Genomic DNA, 25,533 nt, shown 5'->3' on the forward strand with positions numbered 1-25,533 from the left:
GGGAATTAGCACAGCCAAGTGGGAGCTGTTGCATTTTGGGAAGTTGAACCATTGCAGGACTTACGTCGTAGAGATGGCGTCCAAGCAAGGCGGGCCGCTGCGTGCTGGTCCCAGAAGTGGATCTGCGGTCACGCATTACAATCGTTCCGCTCTCTTAAACCCCTGGCACCAACAACAGCATCTCTTACTTTAACTATGCTACTCCAAGTCAGTTCGATTGTAATCATGTGTAGTCTTTCCGTAGACGGGATGGCACGCAACAAAAAGCTTGCCACTGTACCTCGGTACCACTGTACACGCGGCAATAAACTAAACTAAACTGAGTGGCAGGGCCTTGAAGGGTGTTGTGGAACAGACTTTCACCACTGGCAGGTTGGGCATGCTTACCTTCACTGGTCAGGACATTGAGTACAGTAGCTCAGACCTCATGTTACAGCTGTGCAAGCCATTGTTAACACCGCTCTTGAAGCATTAGATGAAGAATATCAAGCTGGAAATGGCACAGGGAAGATTCAAGGTGGAAAGGGTACAGAGAAGATTTAAGAGGATGTTGCCAGGTCTAGAGAGTCTGAGCTACAGGGACAGGTTGAGAAGGCTGGGACTCTTATTCCATGGAGTGCAGGAGGATGAGGGGTGAGCTTATAGAGGTGCATAAAATCATGAGAGGAATATACTGGGTAGAGTCTCTTGCCCAGAGTAGGTGAATCGAGGACCAGAGGACATAGGATAAAGGTGAAGAGGAAAAGATTTAATAGGAATCTGAGGGATGACTTTTTCCACACAAAGGGTGGTGGGTGTATGGAACAAGCTGCCAGATGAGGTAGTTGAGGCTAAGACTAACCCAAAATTTAAGAACCATTTTAGACAGGTATACGGATAGGACAGGTCTGGAGGGATATGGGCCAAATGCAGGCAGGTGCGACTAGTGCAGCTCGGACATGTTAGCCGGTGTGGGCAAGTTAGGCCGAAGGGCCTGTTTCCACACTGTATCACTCTATGGCTCTATGACTCTTTAACATCGTATGCAACTATGATTGCTTTGCTGTCGAAGGGTGTCATTAAACTGGAGAGGATGCAGAAAAGATTCATGAGGTTGTTGCCCAAACTGGAGTGATTATGTTTTTGGGAGATACTGGGGTTGCATGCTCTGTAGTATTGGAGGCTGAGTTTATTGACCTTATTGAGGTACATACAACAATCAGGGGCAAGGTATGGGACAGGGGAATGAAAAACTAGAGGGCATTGATGTAAAGTGAGGGCATCTGAAGGGGTGTTTAAGAAGGAATTACAGATGCTAGAAAAATCGACGGTAGACAAAAATGCAGCGGGTGAGGCAGCATCTATGGAGCGAAGGAAATAGGTGATGTTTCGGGTCGAGACCTTCTTCAGACTCATGTGGGGGTGGGGGGGGGGGGGGGGGAGAGAAAGAAAGGAAGAAGGTATGAGACAGAGCTGGGATGGGGAGGGAAAAGAGGGAGAAAACAAGAACCACCTGAAATTGGAGAAGTCAATGTTCATACCGCTGGGGTGTAAACTATCCAAGCGAAATATGAGGTGCTGCTGCTCCAATTTATGGTGGGACTCACTCTGGCCATGGTGGAGGCCCAGGAGAGAAAGGTTTGATTCGGAATGGGAGGGGGAGTTGAAGAGCTGAGCCACCGGGTGACCAGGTTGTTTATTGCGAACTGAGCGGAGGCGTTGGGCGAAGCGATCGCCAAACCTACGCTTGGTCTCACCGATGTAGAGCAGCTGACACACACCTAGAGCAGCGGATGCAATAGATGAGGTTGGAGGAGGTGCAGGTGAACCTCTGCCACACCTGGAAAGACTGCTTGGGTCCTTGATGGAGTCAAGGGGGGAGGTAAAGCGACAAGTGTAGCATTTCCTGCGGTTGCAAGGTAAAGTACCAGGGGAGGGGTTGCTACTGGTTATTAGTGAGCCTGTGCCTGGAGTGTAATCCCATTGGGATGTTTGGCCTTTCTCCTTTTTCATCTCTACCATATTACCTCAGTGGATGAAAGGAGGCGGAGTATGTGTATAAAACCAAAGGTATGAACATTGAATTCTCGTCCCCATCCCCACAACCCCCCTTTCTGCCCCCCCTCCACTCCCTCGACCCCTTCTCTCTTCTGTGCCCCACATTGACTCAAACCAATGTCTCCCCTCTTCCTTCCTCTCCACCTACATTCCTTCCTCTGGCTTCACAATTCGCGCCTCTTCTATCCTTGTCTTCCTGTCACACTTTGATCTTTTCATCTCTGGTCTTTGTCCAACCATCTGGCAATCAACCCCCCCCCCCCCCCCCCCCCCCCCCTTCCCCTCACCCCCCACCCTTCCCCTCTATGTAGCCATCTATTTACTGCCATATTGCCCCTACCCTCCTCTCATCCAGCTTTCTTCCCCCCATTCCTCCCTCTACAATCAATCTTGAGGAAGGGTCCCAACTTGAAATGTCACTTATCCATGTTCTCCAGAGATGCTGCCTGACCCGTTGAGTTACTCCAGTACTGTGTTTAGAACATAGAAACATAGAAATTAGGTGCAGGAGTAGGCCATTCGGCCCTTCGAGCCTGCACCGCCATTCAATAGGATCATGGCTGATCATCCAACTCAGTATCCCGTACCTGCCTTCTCTCCATACCCCCTGATCCCCTTAGCCACAAGGGCCACATCTAACTCCCTCTTAAATATAGCCAATGAACTGGCCTCAACTACCCTCTGTGGCAGAGAGTTCCAGAGATTCACCACTCTCTGTGTGAAAAAAGGTTCTTCTCATCTCGGTTTTAAAGAATTTCCCCCTTATCCTTAAGCTGTGACCCCTTGTCCTGGACTTCCCTAACATCGGGAACTTCCCTAACATTCTTTTTTTCCCAGTAAAATGTACGGTGGAAAAATGGTCGGGGAATATGCCTTTTTCAATTTCAATATATCTCATCCCCTACAGGCACAATTGTTTATCTTTATGAAATATTAACAAGTTCATTTCTAAGTATTTGAAGGTGTGGGTACATGGCAAGATGCGAGAAAAGCAAGAGATAGACAGGCCTCCGCTTATCCAGTAGATGCAGTATTGAAGTCTGACTGGGTCACTGAGTCCACAGAGTTGGGCGTTGCAGTTGTTATTTACTTTCCTTCGTATTTTTAAATGCTAAACCATTAAAAAATATTGAAATCGAGGAAATATATATTACAGAATGTAATCCCTCAAATGTCATATCCCTAATGCAAGAAATGCCACAATGGGAATGCCAGCAGTAGAGGCAGCACGGTGGCGCAGCGGTAGAGTTGCTGTCTTACAACACCCAGGGTCCCGGGTTCGATCCTGACTCCGGGGGCTGTATGTACGGAGTTTATACGTTCTCCCTGCGATCGGGTGGGTTCCCAGTGTGGGATAGTGCTTGATAGGGGATGATCGCTGGTCGGCATACACTGTGTGTGTCTCTAAAGTCTAAAGTCATACAGCATAGAAAGATACAGCATAGAAAGAGTCTTGTTTAGAGATGCAGCATAGAAACAGGCCATTCGGCCCACCCAGTGCATGCTAACCGTCTCACATCCTTCCATGTTATCCAACCTTCTCCTCCACCCCCTACACACTAGGGCCCATTAGAACCTATTAACCGACACATCTTTGGGATGTGGGAGGAAACCGGAGCACCTGGAGGAAATCCACGCGTTCACAGCAAGAACGTACAAAGTCCATGCGCCTGTGACCAGGATCGAACCCAGGTTTCCATCAGCTCTACCAGCTGCACCACTCTGCAGCCCCAGATTTAAAAGAAAATGTATCTAAGAATGCAATTGCCTTTGGGTCGTAGAAACATAGAAATATAGAAAATAGAATGAGTAGGCCATTCGGCCGTTTGAGCCAGCTCCGTCTTTCAATATGATCATGGTTGATCATCCAAAATCAGTAGTACCCGGATCCTGCTTTCTCCCCAAATCCCTTTTTCCATTAGCCCTCAGAGCTAAATCCCACTCTCTCTTGAAAACATCCAGCGAATTGGCCTCCACTGTTTTTCTTCATCTTAGTCATAAATAGCTTATCCCTTATTCTTAAACTGTGACCGGGTCAATGGTCTAAGTAGCCTCCTTCTATGACATAAGGAAATATGGAATATATTTGCCATTTATTTAAGGCAAAGAATAAATCTCAAGACATTTTTTGTGAAGGTGGAACAGAAAACAGAAAGATATTCAGTAATTTATTTTTTATTAAAAATACTGAAAATATATAACTGTTGAATATGCTGTACAAGGAATGACAACATTGATATTTAAGTGTTGTTGGAAAAACAAATTTCTTTTGCACTTAAAATTCCTTAGAATATAAATGTTATATCTCTCTCATTTGAACAACAGAATTTCTTTCCGCAGCTGTACTGATCACACCATGATTCATATATCATTTGTCGTACTTCCATAATGTTAATATTCGCTACATTTCATTTATTTTCATCGTACGTGGAATGTATATTCAGTCCATAGAACCTATGCTGGCTCTCAGTCTAATTCCATCAAGTCCACTCACTTAGTTATTTCCCTGAAACCTGTCTAGTTTAGTTTAGTTTCGTTTAGAGATCCAGTGTGGAAACAGGCCCTTCGCCCCACCCAAGTGCGTGCCAACCCGCGACCCCCATTCATAAGCATCATCCTACACACTAGGAACATCTTACAATTTTTTCCAAGATGGTCGGCATAGATTATGTAGGCTGAATGGCCTGTTTCTCCAAACAGAACTATTTCCATACTGTATCTCTAAACAGGGAGTGGATAAGAAAATGGGATCACATAGAACTGAAGTGAATGGGTGATCGAAGGTCATCGTGGACTTGGTGGGCCGAATGACCTGTTTCCTTGCTGTTTCTCTATACTAAGCTAAACTCTAGGACATTTATTTACATCTCCCAAACAAGAAAAAGCTGTGGTTCATTCTAAGTATTTCAAGTTTTAAGTGAACAGCAGGTTGCAGGATAGACACGAGGTAAAGTCAATGTCGTTTATCCAATGAATTACGCCTGATTGTACCTGGACTGTGTGAATGCCCACAATATGTGCTTCAGCATTTGGTTTGTCACATATGCTTTCTTTACTAACTAGGTAAAAAACATATTACATGTGAGGGAAAATATATCTCAGAATGCAAATACCTATTAACATGGAACCCATGAAGCAATAAGTGTTGTCAGTAGGAAATAGCCTTGAACTTAAATGTTAGCATTCTGGTTAAGATGACGAATGAGAAATTTATCTGGCCTCAATGTATAAAGAAGTATCAGTCTCCATTAAAAACACACCATGGTGGAAAATAGCTCAAAGGAAAGCCAAAGCATGGAAACAGGCCCTTTGGCTCTCCAGGTACACGCTGACCATTGATCACCCACTCACACCAGTTCTGTGTTGTCCCACTTTTGTAAGCAATCCCTACACACAGGGCACAATTTATAGTGGCCAATTAACCCACACACCCACACGTCTCCGGGATGAAAGTCATAAGCTCATACGGTCAAAGGGAATACGAGTAGATTTAGACCATTCAGCCCATCAAGTCTACTCTGCCATTAAATCACAGAAGCATTGAAACAGAAAATAGGTGCAGGGTTAGGACATTCGGCCCTTCAAGCCGATCATCCTATTCATGGCTAATCACCCTAAATCACTGCCCCGTTCCTGCTTTCTCCCCATATCCCTTGATTCTGTTAGCTCGAAGAGCTATATCTAACTCTCTGTTGAAAACATCCAATGAATTGGCCTCCACTGCCTTCTGTGGCAGAGAATTCCACAGATTCACAACTCTCTGGGTGAATTTTTTTTTCCTCATCTCAGTCGTAAAGGGCCTACCCCTTATTCTTAAACTGTGACTCCCGGTTCTGGACTCCCTCAACATCGGGAACATTTTTCCTGCATCTAGCCTGTCCAATCCCTTAAGAATTTTAAACGTTTCTATAAGATCCCCTCGCACCCTTCTAAATTCCAGTGAATATAAGCCCAGTCGATCCATTCTTTCATCATATGTTAGTCCCGCCATACCGGGAATTAACCTGGTGATCCTACACTGCACTCCCTCAATAGCAAGAATGTCCTTCATCAAATTAGGAGACCAAAACTGCACACAATACATCAGCTGTGGTCTCACCAGGGCCTCATACAGCCTGGTGAGATCACAGGACACCCTTGCTCCAATACTCAAATCCCCTCGCTATGAAGGCCAACATGCCATTAGCTTTCTTCACTGCCAGCTGTACCTGCATGCTTACTTTCAGTGACTGATGTATAAGCACACCCATGTCTTGTTGCACCTCCCTTTTCCTAATCTGACACCATTCAGATAATAATCTGCCTTCTTGATCTTGCCACCAAAGTGAATAACCTCACATTTATCCACATTATACAGCATTATCATGACTGATCTATCTTTGCCTCTGAACCCCATTCTCCTTGCCTCTCTCCATAACCTCTGACACCTGAATTAACCTGGAAACTATCTATCTCTGCCTTAAAAATATTGAATGATTTGGCCTCTGCAGCCCTCTGTGGCAAATAATTCCACAGATTCACCACCCTCTGACTAAAGAAATGTTTCCTCATCTCTTTCCTAAAAGAACATCCTTTAATTCTGAGGCTAAGACGCAGGAAGATTGTTCCCGATGTTGGGGAAGTCCAGAACAAGGGGAGTTTAAGGATAAAGAGGAAATCTTTTAAGACTGAGATGAGAAAAACATTTTTTACACAGAGAGTGGTGAATCTCTGGAATTCTCTGCCACAGAATGTAGTTGAGGCCAGTTCATTGGCTATATTTAAGAGGGAGTTAGATGTGGCCCTTGTGGCTAAAGGGATCAGGGGGTATGGAGAGAAAGCAGGAACAGGATACTGAGTTGGATGATCAGCCATGATCATCTTGAATGGCGGTGCAGGCTCGAAGGGCCGAATGGCCTACTCTTGCACCTATTTTCTATGTTTCTATGTTTCTAAGACCTCTAATCCTAGACTCTCCCCCACATCCACATCCACTCTATGTGAAAACTAGAATATCCAGAGAAAACCCACATGGTCACAGAGGCAGCATGCAAACTCCACACAGACAGCTCCCAAGGTCAGGATCGAACCTAGGACTCGGGCACTGTGAGGTACAGCTCTACAATCTGCACCACTGTCCTGTCCCAGATTGCTGTCTATGGATCAACGTGCCACTATTGCTTCATGTCAAAATTAATGCATTATTTCAGTCTAATATTACTAACATATTGAAGCAATAACTAATGCTGGTCTAAATAACATCCCATGAAATCTCTTTTAGTTTTTATCCAATTTGTTATTTACTTTAACAATTCAGCATGACAATTCAAACAAATTTGTTTCATGTGAAATTGTGAAACTTTTGAATAATTTGAAAACTGGTTAATTCTAATTTAAGCCTTAGGTCCTCAAGGAAAACTTTTTCTTTGATAACCAGGGGTACAGAGAAGGGGAATGTATTATATCTGAGATCCTCAGCTGATTGGTGTGTCTGTGTTGTTGTAGTTTTGAAAGGTGTAGGTTTGAGCTATGGTTGGTCAGTAGATTGGAATGGTGAGTTTGACAGTGAATATTAAAGTTAATATTTTTTAATTACGTTTACCAGGAGAAAATCAAGATCCATTGTGGGCGTCAGGGTGACGCAGTGGTAGAGTTGCTGCCTAACAGCGCTTGCGGCGCTGGAGGCCCGTGTTCGATCCTAACTACGGGTGCTGTCGGCGCGGAGTTTGTACGATCTCCCCAGAACATGACTGAACTTTATTGCTTTCCCTCACAGTGGGCGTTAAACGTTCATGTTAAACCCTATTGTGTATTGTGTTCTATTTATTTGTATATGGCTGTATGGTAATTCAGATCTCCCTGTACCAAGGGTGCATGGGACAATAAATATAACTTGACCGCGTGGGTTTTCTCCGAGATCTTCGGTTTCCTCCCACACTCCAAAGACATACAGGTGTTTAGCTTAATTGGTTTGGTGTATGTGTAAAATTGTCCCTAGTGTGTGTAGGATAGTGTTAATGTGCGGGGATCGCTGGTCGGTGCGGACCCGGTGGGCTGAAGGGCCTGTTTCCGCACTATATCTCAAAACAAAACTAAACTAAACCATCCCATCCTTCGATATGCAATGCCAACAAGGGTAATGGTTATCAAATGTTTCGATGAGTCAGCAAAGTTCAGCTATGTCCTGGCTGCTGAGCCAATGGATTGGAAATTATTGATTATCTTTTGCGACTGACCCTTTATTATCATATTCAAAATGATGAACATACTTGTTACAGCTTAAACGCTGTCATGAATATAGGTGTAAGGGAGTCGGTGAGTGTACGATTGGGGAAAAAATAAACTCAATCCTGCGCACCTTAGGTTTGCACACTTCTTTTTTGTGGAGAACATATCAATTTATTTATTTTTTAAATTAATATGCCCCCCCTCCTGTTTGAATTTGCGACCCATCATTTAATCGATACTATAAAGTATAAAATCAACAGATGTTAAAAGTTAAACATGTTAAAATAATTTATACTCAATTTTTATAAATATTTCGGAGGTGCTGGGGGAATTGCACCACATGAGCGCCATCAGTTCGATATTTACAAAACAATTTTGCGTGTGGCGTTTGTACGTTTTCTCTGTGACTACGCGGGTTTTCTCCGGGTGCTCCGGTTTTCTCCCGCATTCCAAAGACGTGCGGGTTTGCAGGTTATTTAGCGTCTGTAAAATGCCCCTAGTGGGTAGGATTTGAAAGTGGTATAACATAGAACTGGTGTGGGGTGATCGATGGTCTTTGGGACTCGGTGGGCATGCTGTTTTTCTAAACAAAACTAAACAAAATGTTATCTTCCGCCTTTAGTTAAACAGTTCAAGAGATTAGTTGAGCAAGGCCATTATACATGCATGTATTTAATGTAGATGATATTGTAATGAACAATAAGCCAAATAATATTTCAAATGAAGACACAAGGTTGTTGGAAGGTTTCAACATTTATAATGATGGATGATATTTTTAAATATTAATTAATGATGTTAAATTATAATCGACACATAAAAAACAATATGATTTTAAACTCGCAATGCAGAGAATGTTAAAGTGGTGGATAAATTGTTGAGGGGTACCATCACTTGAATGCCACAGATTCACCATCCTCTGACCAAAATAAATCCTCCTCATCTCCTTTCTAAAGGTACGTCCTTTTACTCTGAGTCTATGGCCTCTGGTCCAAGACTCTCCACTAGTGCAAACATCCTCTCCACATCCACTTTGCTCAGGCCATTCAGGCAGCATCCCTGGAGAGAAGGAATGGGTGACGTTTCGGGTTGAGGCCCTTCTTCAAAACTTCAACCAATCCTTCTCTCCAGAGAAGCTGCCTGTCCTGCTGAGTAACACCAGATTTTTGTGTCTACGTCATCCTTTGTCTAGTTCCCAGACTATAGCCATTTATAGACAGACACAATTGCTTGGGTCCCATTGATGTGAGTTGAGATGCTGGAACCAATCAAGGAATAAAGTATATCCACGAACCAGCACTGCTCAATTTGATTAACACTTCTCATCCTTCCAGATCATGTCAGAAATATCAATAAGTTCCTTCCCTAGAGCTCTGCGAGTTCTATTACCTGTAACTGAAGGCTACACTTTTCCAAATAGTATAAGGCTGTATTATGGTATTGAGGTATCAGAATGAATTTAAATATTTTTCTACACAAAGCCCAGTAGAGTATATTCACATGGCACAGTGGCTCAGCGGTAGAGTTGCTACCTCACAGCTCCCGAGATCCGGGTTCGATCCTAACCGTGGGAGCTGTCTGTAGGGAGTTTGTACCTTCTCTCTGCGGCTGCCTGGGGTTTTTCCGGATTTTCCAGTTTCCTCCCATATTCCAAAGACATGAAGGTATGAAGATTAATTAGCTTCTGTAAATTTGTCCCTAGTTTGTAGGATAGGACAGGTGTGTGGGTGATCACAGGTCAGCCTGGACTCGGGGGGGAGGCAAAGGACCTGTTTCCATGCTGTATCTCTAAACTAAACTAAACTAAACTAGACTAAACATGTTAGAGAGTTAACACGATCGAGTTATTGATCTCATTGTTGGAATAATCATAACACGTAGTTTCCTTATGTTCTTTGAGAACCTGGGAATTATCTCATATTGGACAAAATACATAAACAGTAGTAATTTTATGTACGAATGTTGGCAAAGAGAAGAATAGTAAAATGTTGAAATAATATTGCAGACAATTTCCACTTAAAGGCAATTAATGAGAAGGTTGAGGCGGGTGGTAAAAATGGAACGGCTTTGATGCATAGTGGTGAAGCAAATTGGTGGAAGAATATTCGATCTGGATTCTATTGCTTACTAATTCTGATATTTGCAAGTCATGAAATGTGTTGCCGGATTGACATGATATGCATGTGGTTGATAAGTGATTTCCCTCTAATCATGCGTGTTTGAGGGGCTGTGTATGAATGGCTCGCACGATAAAGCCTAAGGTGCAAGTGTACGGCCATCAGTTCAAAGATGATTAAAAATACGATTCATCTTCGCAAGATATTCAGTATCTACCACGACTCAGCAGTGAAAGTTTCGCTGAAATGTGTTGAGTCATTGTGCCTGAGGCCAGCTGATTGACACAGGGGTGGCCAAGAACTTGGATGGTGTTATTTTGCAGAACAACAACAGTTTTAGAAAAGTGGGGTCTGAAATCCAACAGCCCACCCATTTCGCACACACAGATGGACAGTAACATCAGGATGCTGAGGTCTTCTGATTAGCTACACTCCCATTCCTGAACTTCTCATGATCCCAAATGCTTCTTCATTTCTTCAAAGAGTAAAAACTTAGTGGGTAGGAAACAACTGCAGATGCTGGTTTAAATCGAAGGTAGACACAAAATGCAGGCGTCTGAAGAAGGGTCTTGACCCGAAACGTCACCCATTCCTTCTCTCCAGAGATGTTGCCTGTCCCGCTCAGTTACTCCAGCATTTTATGACAATAGACAATAGGTGCAAGAATAGGCCATTTGGCCCTTCGGCCCTTCGAGCCAGCACCACAATTCACTGTGATCATGGCTGATCATCCCCAATCAGTACCCCATTCCTGCCTTCTCCCCATATCCCCTGACTCTGCTATCTTTACCTAACTCTCTCTTGAATGCATCCAGAGAATTGGCCTCCACTGCCTTCTGGGGCTGAGAATTCCACAGTCACAACTCTCTGTGTGAAAATGGTTTTCCTCAGCTCCGTTCTAAATGGTTTACTTCTTATTCTTAAACTGTGGCCCCTGGTTCTGGACTCCCCCAACATCGGGAACATGTTTCCTGCCTCTAGCGTGTTCAAACCCTTAATAATCTTATATGTTTCAATAAGATTCCTGCTGATCCTTCTAAATTCTAGTGTACAAGTCCAGCGCTCCATTCTATAAACATATGACAGTCCTGCCATCCCAGGAATTAACCTTGTGAAACTACGCTGCATTCCCTCAATAGCAAGAATGTCCTTCCTCGAATTGGAAGGTTAAAACTGCACACAATACTCCAGGTGTGGTCTCACTAGGGCCCTGTACAACTGCAGAAAGACCGCTTTGCCCCTATACTCAACTCCACTTGTTATGAAGTCCAAATGCCATTAGCTTTCTTCACTGCCTGCTGTACCTGCATGCTTACTTTCAATGACTGATGAACAAGGACCCCCAAATCCCGTTGTACTTCCCCTTTTCCCAATTTGACACCATTCAGATGATAATTCGCCTTCCTGTTTTTGCCGCCAAAGTGGATAACCTCACATTTATCCACATTAAACGGCATCTGCCATGCATCTGCCCACTCACCCAACCTGTCCAAGTCACCATGCATCCTCATAGCATCCTCCTCACAGTTCACACTGCCACCCAGCTTTGTGTCATCTGCAGGTTTGCTAATGTTACTTTTAATCCCTTCATCTAAATCATTAATATATATTGTAAATAGCTGCCAGCACCAAACCTTGCGGTACCCCACTAGTCACTGCCTGCCATTCTGAAAGGGATCCGTTAATCCCTACTCATTGTTTCCTGTCTGCCAACCAATTTTCTATCCATGTCAGTACCCTACGCCCAATAACACGTGTTCCTATGTGGGACCTTATCAAATGCTTTCTGAAAGTTCAGGTACACTACATCCACTGTCTCTCCCTCATCCATAACCACAGGAACTGATCCTGAATCTATAGAACATTGGAAAATGATCAACAATGCATCCACAATTTCTAGAGACACTTCTGGGATGCAGACCATCAGGTCCTGGGGATTTATCAGCCTTCAGTCCCATCAGTCTATCCAACACCATTTCCTGCCTAATGTGAATTTCCTTCAGTTCCTCCGTCAGCCTAGATCCTCTGGCCACTAGTACATCAGGGAGATTGTTTGTGTCTTCCTTGTATGTGGGACGACAGATGGCACAATGGGCTAAGTGTTCGGCTGGCGACCGGAAGGTAGCTGGTTCGAATCCCGCTTGGAGTGCATACTGTCGTTGTGTCCTTGGGGCAAGACACTTCACCCACCTTTGCCTGTGTGTAAATGTAATGTAATTATGTGAAGCACTTTGGGGGTCAATGCAAGTTGACTAAAAATGTGCTATATAAATACGATTATTATATTATTATTCCTTAGTGAAGACTGATCCAAAGTACCTGTTCAACTCATCTGCCATTTCCTTGCTCCCCATAATAAATTCATCTGTTTCAGTCTTCAAGGGTCCAACTTTGGTCTTAACTAATGTTTTCCTCTTAATACCTAAAGAGGCTTTTACTATCCTCCTTTATATTCTTGGCCAGCTTACATACGTACCTCATCTTTTCTCCCCGTATTGCCTTTTTAGTTATCTTCTGTTGCTCTTTAAAAGTTTCCCAATCCTCTGGCTTCCTGCTCATCTTTGCTGTTATACTTCTTCTCTTTTATTTTTATACTGTCCCTGACTTCCCTTGTCAGCCCCTTACTCCCCTTTGAATCTTTCTTCTTCTTTGGAATGAATTAATCCTGCACCTTCTGAATTATTCCCTGAAATACCTGCCACTGTTGTCCACTGTCACCCCGCTAGGGTATCTTTCCAGTCAACTTTGGCCAGCTCCTCCCTCATGGCTCCATAGTTCCCTTTGCTCAATAGTAATACCGACACTTCCGATTTCCCCTTCTCCCTCTCAAATTGTAGATTAAAACTTATCATATTATGGTCACTACCTCCTAATGGCTCCTTTACCTCGAGTTCCCTTATCAAATCTGCCCAGGAATGACCGAACTACCATCCGAAATGATCAACTGCATTCCCATTACCCTTCTCATCACCTGGGTTTTTTCAGCCTTCAAGTTCTCATCCTCAAATTGTCCTAGTTCCTCCATCACCCTAATTCCGCTGAGAGCTTCATTATACAGCACTAAATCCAAAATTGCCTTCACCCTGGTAGAGGCACTCCACAAACTCCCATTCTTGGGGTCCAGTACCAACATGATTTTCCCAGTCTACCTGCATGTTGAAATCTCCCATGACAACTGTAGCATTATCTTTGCGACATGCCAATTTAAACTCTTGACTCAACTTGCACCCTATATTCAGGCTACTGTTTGGGGGCCAGTAGATAACTCCCATTAGGGTCTTTATACCCTTACAATACCTCAGTTCTATCCATACCGACTCTACATCTCCTGATTCTATGTCTCCCCTTGAAAGGGCCTGAATTTCATTCCTCACCAACAGAGCTACCCCACCCCCTCTGCCCACCTGTCTGTCTTTTCGATAAGACATATACCCGTGAATATTCAGTTCCCAGCCCTGGTCCTCTTGCAGCCATGTCTCTGTAATTGCCAAAACATCAAACTTGCCAATTTCTAACAGAGCCTCAAGCTCATCCACTTCATTTCTTCTAGCCCTCTACTTTGCGCATTCATATACAACACTTTAACTTCGGTATTCACCTCCCCTCTCACACCAGTCACTATTGGCCCTGACCTCACTCTCATCGAGCAAAAACTTAGTGTTGGGCTTCAAAAATAGTTTTCATACAATTAAAAATGCCACATCATAGTACCAATCTTAAGTGTTAAGTACTTCAAGTGATTAAGCAAAGTGCTCAAAACTATATTGTCAAACACATAAGAGTTGCAAATGCTGGAAAATATAACAGATGAAGAAGCAACTGTGTAGTGAGACCTGTCTTGTCTAAAAGTTTCTGAAACGGTGCGATTGTACCTGCATCAACTATCTCCTCCGGCAGCTCGTTCCACACACCCAACACTCTTTGTGTAAGCAAATGACCTCTCAGGTTCCTATTAAATCTTTCCCCCCTCACCAAAAACCTATGGGGTGTGGTTCTTGATTCCATACTCTGGGCAAGATACTGTGTGTGTCTACCCGATCTATTCCTCCCATGATTTTGTACAGGTCTATGAGATCACCCCTCATCCTCTTGCTCTCCAAGGAATAACGTCGGTGCCTGCTCAACCTCTCTCTGTGCTCATCCCGCATCTCTGGTGCTGTAAGGCAGCAACTCTACCGCTGCGCCTTCGTGCTGCCATTTTTCTAACACTCTGATTCATTAACACCCAGGCAGCTCAATTGCACAAAGTCAGAGTTAGCTGATCATAACTCAATGGTCTTCACATGGGTTCCTGTTACACTGTTTGATTAGGTGCTCCAAGAAAATGGCCAACCATGACCTCGTCTTACAATGGTCATTTTGATCAAGCAGTATACACAGGCGCTGAAGTTAGGATAATTTTGTACTGCATCATCGACAAACCAATGCATGACAAGGGACTCTGTTCTAGTTTCCTTATTATTCTGTGTAGGGAGGAACAGCAGCTGCTGGTTTACACCCAACATAGGTACAAAATGCTGGAGTAACTCAGCGAGTCAGACAGCATCTCTGGAGAAAAGGAATAGGTGATGTTTCAGGTCGAAAAACCTTCTTCAGACTGAGAATCAGTGGAGAGGGAAACTAATTGTATGAAAAGGGCCATCAGTGCCGGCTTTGATTTGTTCTGGACCCTCTCCCCTGACTGTCAGTCTGAAGAAGGGTCTCAACCCGAAATGTAACCTGTTCCTTTTCTCCAGAGATGCTGACTGACCCGTTGTGTCTTTTAATTTTTCTAAAATGTAAATACTGGTTCTGTTCTGTTGTTCTGTTGTTTTGGACAATCCTGTGTGCATTGCCACTTTCATTTCACTGCACATCTTATATGTGTATGTGACAAATAAAGTTGACTTGACTTGATCAGTGCCGGCTCTGATTTGTCCTGTACCCTCTCCGCTGACTCTGAGTCCGAGGATGGGTCTCAACCCGACGTGTAACCTATTCCTTTTCTCCAGAGATGCTGTCTGACCCTCTGAGTTACTCCAGCTTTTTGTGGCTGTCTTCCTCATCATTCTGTAGCATCAGGGCTTCAAATAAAGGCAAATATAAAAAGTGAAGTAAAATTTGTCCCACTTCTAAAAAGCAAGGAATAAGGGAAAGAAATACGATGTAGAGTTGTTTACGGATCTGATGAATGTTGAGCAGATCATGGACCTCCGCCCTTGAGCACCACATATCTTTGCAACACAAGTCTCTGGCTTATAGCCTTGAAAATTACAATGTTGTTTATGAATTTTCTTATGTTAGTTGACTGTGCATATCGCAGCTTTCCAGTTGCACTGGGCGGTACTGAGGCAATGACATAGCAAAATTGTACCATTTTACAACTGTGCAAAATAATAGCAATAATAGCAATTTCTGTTTTTAAAAAAAGATTGAACATGACAAAAATATAAAGAATCTTTGCATTATGTGACCTATTTAATGCTGTTCTTTGTGGTTTCCTGGTTTCCTACCCACAAGGAGAGTTGAATATTTTTTAACATTGCTTTAGACTGCTTTACATCTTAGGGTCTTTCATTATTTTCCTTGAATAATCTGTTTGGTACAATCAATAAAATGCCCGTGAGTTGGAAATATTACAACTTCTAGCCCAACTCGGCCCACCGAGTTCGCTCCGACCAGCGATCCCCGCACACTATCCTACACACTTGGAACACTTTATCATCCTTTGTGTAGGAAGGAACTGCAGATGCTGGTTTAAACCAAAGATAGACACAAAAAGCTGGAGTAACTCAGCAGGACAGGCAGCATCTCTGGAGAGAAGGAATGGGTGACATTTTGGGTTGAGATTCTTCTTCAAAACATCAACCATTCCTTCCCTCCAGAGATGCTGCCTGTCCTGCTGAGTAACTCCAGCTTTTTGTGTCTACATCATCCTTTGTCTAGTTCCCAGACTATAGCCATTTTAGGCAGACACAATTGCTTGGGCCCATTGATGTGAGTTGTGTAAGTAGAGATGTTGGAACCAATCAAGGAATAAAATATATCCACAAACCAGCACTGCTCAATTTGGATTAACAGTTAGTTATCACCCTTCCAGATCATGTCATAAGGAACATTTAATTCCTTCCCTAGAGCTCTGTGAGTTCTAAAAACTGTAACTGTCTGTGCATACTCTTTTCCAAACAGTATAAGGCTGTATTATGGTATTGAGGTATCAGTATGAATTTTATTTTTTTTCTACTCGAAGCCCAGTAGAATATCTTCAGTGGCGCAGCGGTAGAGTTGCTGCCTTACAGCTCCAGAGATCCGGGTTCGACCCTAACTACGGGTGCTGTCTATAGGGAGTTTGTACTCGCCTGGGTTTCCAGTTTCCTCCCATATCCCAAAGACCTGCAGGTTTGGAGGTTAATTGGCTTCTGTAAAATTGTCCCCAGTTTGTAAGATAGGACAGGTGTGTGTGTGATCACAGGTCAGAGTGGACTCGGGGGGACAAAGGGCCTGTTTCCATGTTGTATCTCTGAACTAAACTAAACATGTTAGCGAGTTAACACGATGGAGTTATTGATCTCATTGTTGGAATAATCATAACACATAGTTTCCTTATGTTCTTTGAGAACCTGGGAATTATCTCATATTGGACAAAATGCATAAACAGTAGTAATTTTATGTACGTATGTTGGCAAAGAGAAGAATAGTAAAATGTTGAAATAATATTGCAGACAATTTCCACTTAAAGGCAATTAATGAGAAGGTTGAAGCAGGTGGTAAAAATGGGAAGGCTTTGATGCATAGTGGTGAAGCAAATTGGTGGAAGAATATTCGATCTGGATTCTATTGCTTACTAATTCTGATATTTGCAAGTCATGAAATGTGTTGCCGGATTGACACGATATGCATGTGGTTGATAAGTGATTTCCCTCTAATCATGCGTGTTTGAGGGGCTGTGTATGAATAGCTCGCACGATAAAGCCTAAGGTACAAGGGTACGGCCATCAGTTCAAAGATGATTAAAAAATAAGATTCATCTTCGCAAGATATTCAGAATCTACCACGACTCAGCAGTGAAAGTTTTGTTGAAATGTGTTGAGTCATTGTGCCTGAGGCCAGCTGATTGACACAGGGGTGGCCAAGAACTTGGACGGGGTTATTTTGCAGAACAACAACAGTTTTAGAAAAGTGGGGTCTGAAATCCAACAGCCCACCCCTTTCGCACACACAGATGGACAGTAACATCAGGATGCTGATTAGCTACACTCCCGCTCCTGATCCCAAATGCTTCTTCATTTCTTCCCAAAGAGTAAAAACTTAGTGTGCAGGAAAGGACCGCAGATGCTGGTTTAAATCGAAGGTAGACACAAAATGCTGAAGAAGGGTCTCAACCCGAAACGTCACCCATTCCTTCTCTCCAGCGATGCTGACTGTCCCGCTGAGTTCCTCCAGCATTTTGTGTCTACCTTCGAGCAAATATTTAGTGTTGGGCTTTAAAAATAGTTATCAGACAATTTTAAAAAATGCCACAGCGTACCAATCTTAAGTGTTACGTACTTCAAGTGATTAAGCAAAGTGGTTTAAACTATATTGTCAAACACGTAAGTGCTGCAAATGCTGGAAAATATAAGCAATGAAGAAGCAAATGTGGAGTGGGACCTGTCCTATCCATGTACTTGTCTAATAGTTTCTTAAACATTGCGATAGTACCTGCCTCAACTACCTACTCCAGCAGCTCGTTCCACACACCCATCACCCTGTGTAAGCAAGTTACCCCTCAGGTACCTATTAAGTTTCTCCCCCCTCATCATAAACCAATGTCATGTGGTTCTTGATTCCCCTACTCTGGGCAAGATACTGCGTGTGTCTACCCGATCTATTCCTCCCATGATTTTGTACAGGTCTACGAGATCATCCGCCATCCTCTTGCTCTCCAAGGAATAGTGTCCCAGCCTGCTCAACCTCTCCCTGTGGCTCAGACCCTTGAGAATCCTCGCAAATCTTCTCTGCACCATTTCCAGCTTGACAACATCTTTCCTGTAACATGGTGCCCAGCACTGAACAGAATATTCTAAATTGATCCTCTCTCTGTTATTCACCAGTCTGCAGCTCTTCACTGCACCCTTGTGGTCATTTGTCTCATCAGCATCCTTCTCAGGTCTTTGTGCAACAGGCTCCTGCACATCACTCCTCAATAATAATAATAATCTTACTTATATAGCACATTTTTAGTCAACTTGCATTGACCCCAAAGTGCTTCACATAATTACATTACATTTACACACAGGCAAAGGTGGGTGAAGTGTCTTGCCCCAAGGACACAACGACAGTATGCACTCCAAGCGGGATTCAAACCGGCTACCTTCCGGTCGCCAGCCGAACACTTAGCCCATTGCGCCATCTGTCGTCCAACCATGGCTTGTCATTGATGTGATTGATTATATTATCAAGTCGTTGAAGGTAAAAGACGTACAGGTTTGTAGGTTAATTGACTTGGTAAAATGGTAAATTATCCCTGGTGTGTAGGATAGTGTTAAGGGCCTGTCCCACTGTACGAGGTAATTCAAGAGTTCTCCAGAGTTTTCCCCTGATTCGACCTCGGAGAATGTCCGTAGCGGGTCCGTAGGAGTTCGTGGATGTCTCGTAGCGGCTCGTACAAGTAACGGTAGGTACTCGGGAAATCCGGTAAACTCGTGACGGTTTTTCAACACTGTGAAAAATGTCCACGAGTAAAAAAATACTCGTGATCAAAAAAATTGTTACTTTTTCCTTGTACGAGCCGCTACGAGACATCCACGAATTCCTACGGACCCGCTACGGACATTCCCCGAGTTTGAATCAGGGGAAAACCCAGGAGGACGCTTGAATTACCTCGTACAGTGGGACAGGCCCTTTAGTCATTGGTTGATGTGAATTCCGTGGGACAATGGGCCTGTTTGCTCACGGTATCTCTAAACGAAACTGAACTCTGCAAAAGCTTTGTTCTAGTGCTTTCTGCTAACCAAAGTAAGGAATATATAGCGTGCGGAGTATTTGATTCATTGACCCCAACATGTTGTTCCCCTTTTATTTGGAGAAACAGCGGAGAAACAGGCCCCACGGCCCACCGAGTCTGCGCCGACCAGCGACCCTGCACACTAACACAATCCTACACGCTAGGGACAATTTACAATTTTGCCAAAGCCAATTGACCTACAAACCTGTACGTCTTGGGAGTGCGGAATGAAACAGGAGCACCTGGAGAAAACACATGCGACCACGGGGGGAATGTACAAACTCCATACAGACAGCACCCGTAGTCAGGATCGAACCAGCGTCTCTGGTGCTGTAAGGCAGCAACTCTACCGCTGCGCCTTCGTGCTGCCATTTCTCTAACGCTCTGATTCACTAACACCCAGGCAGCTCAATTGCACAAAGTCAGAGTTAGCTGACCATAACTCAATGGTCTTCACAAGGGTTTCTGTTACAATGTTTGATCAGGTGCTCCAAGAAAATGGGCAACCATGACCTCGTCTTACAATGGTCAATTTGATCAAGCAGTATACACAGGCGCTGAAGTTAGGATAATTTTGTACTGCATCATCGACAAACCAATGCATCACAAGGGACTCTGTTCAAGTTTCCTTATTATTCTGTGTAGGGAGGAACAGCAGCTGCTGGTTTACACCCAACATAGACACAAAATGCTGGAGTAACTCAGCGAGTCAGACAGCATCTCTGGAGAAAAGGAATAGGTGATGTTTCAGGTCGAAAAACCTTCTTCAGACTGAGAGTCAGTGGAGAGGGAAACTAATTGTATGAAAAGGGCCATCAGTGCCGGCTTTGATTTGTTCTGGACCCTCTCCCCATGACTGTCAGTCTGAAGAAGGGGTCTCAACCCAAAATGTAACCTGTTCCTTTTCTCCAGAGATGCTGTCTGACCCGCTGAGTTACTCCAGCTTTTTGTGGCCGCCTTCTCCGTCATTCTGTAGCATCAGGGCTTCAAATAAAGACAAATATAAAAGGGAAAAGGTAAAGTTTGTGCCCCACTTCTAAAAAGCAAGGAATAAGGGAAAGAAATACGATGAAGAGTTGTTTACAGATCTGATGAATGTTGAGCAGATCATGGACCCTTGAGCACCACATATCTTTGCAACACAAATCTCTGGCTTATAGCCTTGAAAATTACAATGTTGTTTATGAATCTTCTTATGTTAGTTGACTGTGCATATCGCAGCTTTCCAGTTGCACTGGGCGGTACTGAGGCAATGACATAGCAAAATTGTACCATTTTACAACAGTGCAAAATATTAGTAATAATAGCAATTTCTGTTTAAAAAAAAGATTGAACATGACAAAAATATAAAGAATCTTTGCATTATGTGACCTATTTCATGCTGTTCTTTGTGGTTTCCTGGTTTCCTACCCACAAGGAGAGTTGAATATTTTTTAACATTGCTTTAGACTGCTTTACATCTTAGGGTCTTTCATTATTTTCCTTGAATAATCTGTTTGGTACAATCAATAAAGTGCCCGTGAGTTGGAAATATTACAACTTCTAGCCCAACTCGGCCCACCGAGTTCGCTCCGACCAGCGATACCCGCACACTATCCTACACACTTGGAACACTTTATCATCCTTTGTGTAGGAAGGAACTGCAGATGCTGGTTTAAACCAAAGATAGACACAAAAAGCTGGAGTAACTCAGCAGGACAGGCAGCATCTCTGGAGAGAAGGAATGGGTGACATTTCGGGTTGAGATTCTTCTTCAAAACATCAACCATTCATTCCCTCCAGAGATGCTGCCTGTCCTGCTGAGTAACTCCAGCTTTTTGTGTCTACATCACCGTTTGTCTAGTTCCCAGACTATAGCCATTTTACGCAGACACAATTGCTTGGGCCCATTGATGTGAGTTGTGTAAGTAGAGATGTTGGAACCAATCAAGGAATAAAATATATCCACAAACCAGCACTGTTCAATTTGGATTAACAGTTAGTTATCACCCTTCCAGATCATGTCAAAAGGAACATTTAATTCCTTCCCTAGAGCTCTGTGAGTTCTAAAAACTGTAACTGTCTGTGCATACTCTTTTCCAAACAGTATAAGGCTGTATTATGGTATTGAGGTATCAGTATGAATTTTATTTTTTTTCTACTCGAAGCCCAGTAGAATATCTTCACATGACACAGTGGCGCAGCGGTAGAGTTGCTGCCTTACAGCTCCAGAGATCCGGGTTCGACCCTAACTACGGGTGCTGTCTATAGGGAGTTTGTACTCGCCTGGGTTTCCAGTTTCCTCCCATATCCCAAAGACCTGCAGGTTTGGAGGTTAATTGGCTTCTGTAAAATTGTCCCCAGTTTGTAAGATAGGACAGGTGTGTGTGTGATCACAGGTCAGAGTGGACTCGGGGGGAGCAAAGGGCCTGTTTCCATGCTGTATCTCTGAACTAAACTAAACATGTTAGAGAGTTAACACGATGGAGTTATTGATCTCATTGTTGGAATAATCATAACACATAGTTTCCTTATGTTCTTTGAGAACCTGGGAATTATCTCATATTGGACAAAATGCATAAACAGTAGTAATTTTATGTACGTATGTTGGCAAAGAGAAGAATAGTAAAACGTTGAAATAATATTGCAGACAATTTCCACTTAAAGGCAATTAATGAGAAGGTTGAGGCGGGTGGTAAAAATGGGAAGGTTTTGATGCATAGTGGTGAAGCAAATTGGTGGAATAATATTTGATCTGGATTCTATTACTTACTAATTCTGATATTTGCAAGTCATGAAATGTGTTGCCGGATTGACACGATATGCATGTGGTTGATAACTCATTTCCCTCTAATCATGCGTGTTTGAGGGGCTGTGTATGAATAGCTCGCACGATAAAGCCTAAGGTGCAAGTGTACGGCCATCAGTTCAAAGATGATTAAAAATACAATTCATCTTCGCAAGATACTCAGAATCTACCACGACTCAGCAATGAAAGGTTTGTTGAAATGTGTTGAGTCATTGTGCCTGAGGCCAGCTGATTGACACAGGGGTGGCCAAGAACTTGGACGGGGTTATTTTGCAGAACAACAACAGTTTTAGAAAAGTGGGGTCTGAAATCCAACAGCCCACCCCTTTCGCACACACAGATGGACAGTAACATCAGGATTCTGATTAGCTACACTCCCGCTCCTGAACTTCACATGATCCCAAATGCTTCTTCATTTCTTCCCAAAGAGTAAAAACTTAGTGTGCAGGAAAGAACCGCAGATGCTGGTTTAAATCGAAGGTAGACACAAAATGCTGAAGAAGGGTCTCAACCCGAAACGTCACCCATTCCTTCTCTCCAGCGATGCTGACTGTCCCGCTGAGTTCCTCCAGCATTTTGTGTCTACCTTCGAGCAAATATTTAGTGTTGGGCTTTAAAAATAGTTATCAGACAATTTAAAAAATGCCATGGCGTACCAATCTTAAGTGTTACATACTTCAAGTGATTAAGCAAAGTGGTTTAAACTATATTGTCAAACACGTAAGTGCTGCAAATGCTGGAAAATATAAGCAATGAAGAAGCAAATGTGGAGTGGGACCTGTCCTATCCATGTACTTGTCTAATAGTTTCTTAAACATTGCGATAGTACCTGCCTCAATTACCTACTCCAGCAGCTCGTTCCACACACTCATCACCCTGTGTAAGCAAGTTACCCCTCAGGTACCTATTAAGTTTCTCCCCCCTCACCATAAACCAATGTCATGTGGTTCTTGATTCCCCTACTCTGGGCAAGATACTGCGTGTGTCCACCCGATCTATTCCTCCCATGATTTTGTACAGGTCTATGAGATCACCCGCCATCCTCTTGCTCTCCAAGGAATAGCGTCCCAGCCTGCTCAACCTCTCCCTGTGGCTCAGGCCCTTGAGAATCCTCGCAAATCTTCTCTGCACCATTTCCAGCTTGACAACATCTTTCCTGTAACATGGTGCTCAGCACTGAACAGAATACTCTAAATTGCTCCTCTCTCTGTTATTCACCAGTCTGCAGCTCTTCACTGCACCCTTGTGGTCATTTGTCTCATCAGCATCCTTCTCAGGTCTTTGTGCAACAGGCTGTGCACATCACTCCTCAATAATAATAATAATCTTATTTATATAGCACATTTTTAGTCAACTTGCATTGACCCCAAAGTGCTTCACATAATTACATTACATTTACACACAGGCAAAGGTGGGTGAAGTGTCTTGCCCCAAGGACACAACGACAGTATGCACTCCAAGTGGGATTCGAACCGGCCACCTTCCGGTCGCCAGCCGAACACTTAGCCCATTGCGCCATCTGTCGTCCAACCATGGCTTGTCATTGATGTGATTGATCATATTATCAAGTCGTTGAAGGTAAAAGACGTACAGGTTTGTAGGTTAATTGACTTGGTAAAATGGTAAATTATCCCTGGTGTGTAGGATAGTGTTAAGGGCCTGTCCCACTGTACGAGGTAATTCAAGAGTTCTCCAGAGTTTTCCCCTGATTCGAACTCGGAGAATGTCCGTAGCGGGTCCGTAGGAGTTCGTGGATGTCTCGTAGCGGCTCGTACAAGTAACGGTAGGTACTCGGGAAATCCGGTAAACTCGTGACCGTTTTTCAACACTGTGAAAAATGTCCACGAGTAAAAAAATACTCGTGATCAAAAAAATTGTTACTTTTTACTTGTACGAGCCGCTACGAGACATCCACGAACTCCTACGGACCCGCTACGGACATTCCCCGAGTTTGAATCAGGGGAAAACCCAGGAGAACGCTTGAATTACCTCGTACAGTGGGACAGGCCCTTTAGTCATTGGTTGATGTGAATTCCGTGGGACAATGGGCCTGTTTGCTCACGGTATCTCTAAACGAAACTGAACTCTGCAAAAGCTTTGTTCTAGTGCTTTCTGCTAACCAAAGTAAGGAATATATAGCGTGCGGAGTATTTGATTCATTGACCCCAACATGTTGTTCCCCTTTTATTTGGAGAAACAGCGGAGAAACAGGCCCCACTGCCCACCGAGTCTGCGCCGACCAGCGACCCTGCACACTAACACAATCCTACACGCTAGGGACAATTTACAATTTTGCCAAAGCCAATTGATCTACAAACCTGTACGTCTTGGGAGTGCGGAATGAAACAGGAGCACCTGGAGAAAACACATGCGACCACGGGGGGAATGTACAAACTCCATACAGACAGCACCCGTAGTCAGGATCGAACCAGCGTCTCTGGTGCTGTAAGGCAGCAACTCTACCGCTGCGCCTTCGTGCTGCCATTTCTCTAACGCTCTGATTCATTAACACCCAGGCAGCTCAATTCCACAAAGTCAGAGTTAGCTGACCATAACTCAATGGTCTTCACAAGGGTTTCTGTTACATTGTTTGATCAGGTGCTCCAAGAAAATGGCCAACCATGACCTCGTCTTACAATGGTCAATTTGATCAAGCAGTATACACAGGCGCTGAAGTTAGGATAATTTTGTACTGCATCATCGACAAACCAATGCATGACAAGGGACTCTGTTCAAGTTTCCTTATTATTCTGTGTAGGGAGGAACTGCAGATGCTGGTTTACACCCAACATAGACACAAAATGCTGGAGTGACTCAGCGAGTCAGACAGCATCTCTGGAGAAAAGGAATAGGTGATGTTTCAGGTCGAAAAAACCTTCTTCAGACTGAGAGTCAGTGGAGAGGGAAACTAATTGTATGAAAAGGGCCATCAGTGCCGGCTTTGATTTGTTCTGGACCCTCTCCCCATGACTGTCTGAAGAAGGGTCTCAACCCGAAATGTAACCTGGTCCTTTTCTCCAGAGATGCTGTCTGACCCGCTGAGTTACTCCAGCTTTTTGTGGCCGCCTACTCCGTCATTCTGTAACATCAGGGCTTCAAATAAAGACAAATATAAAAGGGAAAAGGTAAAGTTTGTGTCCCACTTCTAAAAAGCAAGGAATAAGGGGAAGAAATACGATGTAGAGTTGTTTACGGATCTAATGAATGTTGAGCAGATCATGGACCTCCACCCTTGAGCACCACATATCTTTGCAACACAAGTCTCTGGCTTATAGCCTGGAAAATTACAATGTTGTTTATGAATCTTCTTATGTTAGTTGACTGTGCATATCGCAGCTTTCCAGTTGCACTGGGCGGTACTGAGGCAATGACATAGCAAAATTGTACCATTTTACAACGGTGCAAAATAATAGCAATAATAG

The sequence above is a fragment of the Leucoraja erinacea genome, chromosome 20 (assembly GCF_028641065.1).
Source record: "Leucoraja erinacea ecotype New England chromosome 20, Leri_hhj_1, whole genome shotgun sequence".
Classification (NCBI taxonomy): Eukaryota; Metazoa; Chordata; class Chondrichthyes; order Rajiformes; family Rajidae; genus Leucoraja; species Leucoraja erinaceus.